This window comes from Lolium rigidum, chromosome 3 (assembly GCF_022539505.1).
Source record: "Lolium rigidum isolate FL_2022 chromosome 3, APGP_CSIRO_Lrig_0.1, whole genome shotgun sequence".
Classification (NCBI taxonomy): Eukaryota; Viridiplantae; Streptophyta; class Magnoliopsida; order Poales; family Poaceae; genus Lolium; species Lolium rigidum.
The window spans coordinates 276,947,589-276,951,993 of NC_061510.1; the positions used below are offsets into that span (position 1 = coordinate 276,947,589).

At 48.6% G+C, this 4,405-nt stretch overlaps 1 pseudogene; it reads right to left on the bottom strand.

Moving 5' to 3' along the window:
* Positions 1-473: 473 nt before the first annotated feature.
* Positions 474-1,805, bottom strand: LOC124699550 (annotated as a pseudogene).
* Positions 1,806-4,405: the final 2,600 nt, after the last annotated feature.

The following is a 4,405-nucleotide window of genomic DNA, read 5'->3' on the forward strand; positions in this document are numbered from 1 at the left end:
AGATTGCCTAGCTCTTTCCATCAGTTCGGACTTTTGGTTCAAGTGGCTAGTGCATGAAGCTTAACACGTGCCATATATTTTATTTTGTACTGCATGTTATATTGTTGTGTGTAACACTTTCATCTTTAATCGCATATGTTAAGATTAAAATCATCGATTTATATGTCTTTAGTATACGTGGATTAATCTGGTGTCTCGAAAACATACCTTAAGGTATTAACAAAGTTTACATCATCTTATTAGAGCATACCAACATGACACGTACATATATATATGAAACTCACACAGAGTGTTTAAACACTACACAAACTAAAGTTGCATACAACAGCTCTGAAGTGACCAAACCTAACACTTCAGCTACCATATAATCATGTACATTCTCGTACAATTAGGTGAGGCCCTTACTTATTTATTTATTACAAAATACATATTAATACCAGGCACACACCATATGATCGCATGGGCAGCACGCCTTATGGGTAAACCTCGATGATACCCCGAGCACCTAGCATCTTGACAATCTTATAGTCACTAAACCCTGCTTTCGTAAATATTGAGCTCCAGTCGTTTTCATCCCGCTGCCGTCCTCTCGTGCATACTAACATGAGCACATCCATTAGCAGTTGGGTTTCCAACATTTCCCCTGAAGAAGGGTGGTCGACCACTATATCTATGATGATCAATTTGCCTCCCGCTTCTCGGGAAGGAATTGCCTTCTTGCAGTGAGATAGGATGTTAACGCAATCCTCGTCGCTCCAGAAGTGCAGAACAAGCTAGCATGTACAAATTCGACATGGTTAAGTAGTGCAATACTAATGAGATTAATTGTTTAGCACGATATAACTATACACAAGCGCCATGGTAGTTTTCATATCAAAAATTAATAATTTTGTCAAAGTATGTGTAGAAAACCATTTCCAACCCCTCAAATCTCCTCTTGGTATAGAATCCGCGCAATTTCTATTTTATTTTTCCAAATGGGACTTTAATTATAGAAAAATCACGTCATACCTTGAGCATCACAGCTTGAGCGGACGGGATGGAATGGAACAGGTCACCGGCCACATAGTTAACTGCCTCACTCGGCGGGGCTTTCTCGATGACCTTTGGAAGGTCCAACACATGGCACTTGATATGTGGGAAGGCTTGGACGATGGCTCTGGCCGTCGTTCCATCACCACCGCAACAGTCAGTGAGGGAGTCCAGTCCCTTGAAAAGGTCATGGCATTCCCGCAATATGGTGCCGATCCCCATGTGGTCATGGGCAGCTACGGCTTGATGGAACAGCTTGTCCGACTCTGGGTCGAGGAGCGTCATGCTCTCCTCGAGGATCGTCGCACCATGCACTTCCTCGAATGGTGATGGCAACGGCAGTGCCAGGTCCTTTTGAACCAGTCGGCCAGCCCCAGGGCCGCCTCCAGGTAATGGCGCGAGGTCGCGGCAAGCACGATGGCCTCCTGATGGGCCTCGCCGTCGATGAGTACGCCATCCACCAGGAGATACGACAGCGGGAGGAGGCAGTAGATCCCATCCTCGGGGGACGACAAGACGTCCGATGTGACCAGCAGCCGCATGATGCGGCCGAGGTACGGCGTCTTTGATTCCGGCAGGGACAACGCCGTGACGAGGTCGGAGAGCGACGCCGTGCCGCCGAGGCGGTGGATCGCGGTAGGGATGCCAAGCTGGACGGCGCACCGGAGTGCCATGGGCGTGAAGTAGCACAGGCTGTGGCGCCACAGGTCTGCCTGCGCCTTGATCAGCTGCTCGTCGGTAGGGACTGCCATCGTCGGTGCGTGACCTGCCATTGCTCTGTCTGTCTTTGAGTGCGGTGTAGTAGTGTGTATTGGCTGGTGAGGCAGGAGCACCGATACATATAGCATGCATCTGCAATCTTTTGTACGCTACCTAGCTGACATAGATTTAATTATTCACTCGTGGAACACGAGATGTGCCGTGCTTATGCTCTGTTGATCGGGACAAATATCTTATCCTAAGATGTACAGCTCCAATCATCCAAGGATTCTATTAGTGCAACTTTATATACTTAGTCTCTGGATAATAGATACCGCATATATAAACGAAAACCGAGACTGAATAGATTGAACTCGGCGACATATGATCCCGCCCCAACTCGATGTTTCATTGGTCCAGCAAACATGTCCGGGTCCACCACTGGAGTTGGGCTTTACGTATACAAGTGGTGAAAAGTAGGCACAATACATGTCTGTGGGCCCGCTTTGTTGAGAGAGTTGAATTTTGGTTGATATTTTACAGCTGCAAGCCTGCAACGAAAGTGGTGGGGCAGTGCTTCATGAATGCAGCGGCTCAGGCCATTGTGAGACATCTGCACTGATATGCAGCTGCGACATTGTTGAGTCGTAGCGCAAAAGCTTCCGCCGCGCCCTGGCTGTGGCCAAGCTTATCCTCGCTGCCCGCCCGCCTCTGGTCAGAGCTCACTAACGCTGTCTATCGGCCACTGCTCAAGCAGTCGTGCGCCGTGCCGCCGTGGCATCCTGAGCTCGCCGATGCAGCTCGCGGTCGCTGGACTTGGGACGGAGATGAGGAGCTGGTTGGCGCCATGATCCTATCCGCGCTCGCCGCCATAGCCATTAGCCGCAGGGAACTGCCCGTACCCGCGTTCGCCCGCGGCCGCCGCTAGCAGGAGCTTGACCTGGTCCGACCCCGACTTGGAGAGCAGCCGGGTCTCGTGCACCGCGCGGCTAGCCGCGTCTGGGGAGAAGGTCACCGACACTTCTTCACTAGAAACGACGCCATCATACGCGCATGCCGCCGCCCGCGCCTGTCCTCCCCGGCGTGGCGTGCTGCAGCATCTGCACAGCGGCAGGGACGCCGCAGCGGCGTGCTCCAGGCCTCCAGCATTTGCTGCCTCCGTGGGCGAGGTCGACGTGGCCTCCGTGAGCAACCGAACGCGGCCGCACCCAACGCCTCCTCGTCCCCCCGCGATGTCGCCGGTAGCTCCTCCGAAACTGCCTGAATGTCGACGACGGTGCCGGAGACGGACGGAGGCGCCACGCCGCCTGTCGCCACCACTCTACCTGCTGCGCACCCTCCGGCTCGCCGCCCATCTCCGACCACGGCCACGCGCCATCCGGCTGCGGCCGTGCTGCCTCTGCTCCCGCGCGTCCGCGCGCGCCACGCCTCCGCCTGCAGCCGCGCCTCCGTCCGCAGCGCGCGGCCGCCTCCATCGCTTGTGTAGCTCTGGCCGCCGCCGTACGCTGCCAGTTCGCATCGAGAAAAATAGTGTTTGTGAGAGAGTAGATGCTTTAATTGCTGGTCCCGCGGTGCTGTAATTCTACTCGTATTTCCATCGGCTAGAAAACGATAGCTGCTGTTGTGGTCCCGTCCTCAAAAGCTAGGGCCAATAGAAATATGCCATCTGCCCGGTTCATATGCCGCCGAGTTCAACTGAGAGTTTCCCAACGAAAACCTTACTAGCTATATACTATCCAAAAAGTGTCTTTGACACATGAGCACCAGTGCTCCCTCCAATTTTAGATTTTTCAAAAAATTTAAAACCTTACACTTTTATGTCTCTAAAAATTATGTTGTTAAACATATAGATAGATACGTACAGTAGAGGTGTATGCCAAAAAGTCCCGTTAAAACTACGTTGTATTTTGGGAAATATAAAAAAGAAAAATTTGTGACATTAAATCTAGTACACTGGTAGTATTAAAATAGTATACCTTTTTGTCAGAAATTTGTTTATTTTGTATCTCTCAAAATTTAAAATATTTTTTACCGGGATTTTTTTGTGTAGACTCCTCCTATACATATCAACCTACATATTTAACGCCATAATTTTTTGGAGAAATAGAAGTATGAGGTTTTGAAAAATTTAAATATGTGAAAGTGGAGGGAGCACCAAATCCCTATCCTATACTACCCCCATTCTAAATCTTAAGCCTTATATTGTTTTTGAAGAAGGAGTGATGTTTTGGCACATAGGAGTGTATGCTTCCTTTATTTTTGAAATGCATATTAGACACATTTTAAAATGTAAAAAAAATTAAACAAAAATTTCGCACTACATCTTCCGGTGCTACGCGCTCACAAAGGCGTTTCATAAAAAATCGACTTGTCGTGCGGCGTGTGTAAAAAGACAAAAGTTGGTGCTAAAACAAAGACTTCTCACAAGATAAATTTTCTCTTTTTCACGTAGACTACAAAATATATCATTTTTTCGTGAAACTTGACAAACACACGTATATTATGAAGATGTACATGTAAATTTTTTTGTCAAATTTTTTTAATACTTGGAAATATATTTTTATGGTAGAGGGATTATACGCACCCGGGAGCCGAATTGAGTTTCTGGTCAAGCCAAGCCAAGTAAAACTTAAGCCTTGTATTCTTTTTGAACTTCCTCCAAACCGGTCTTCGT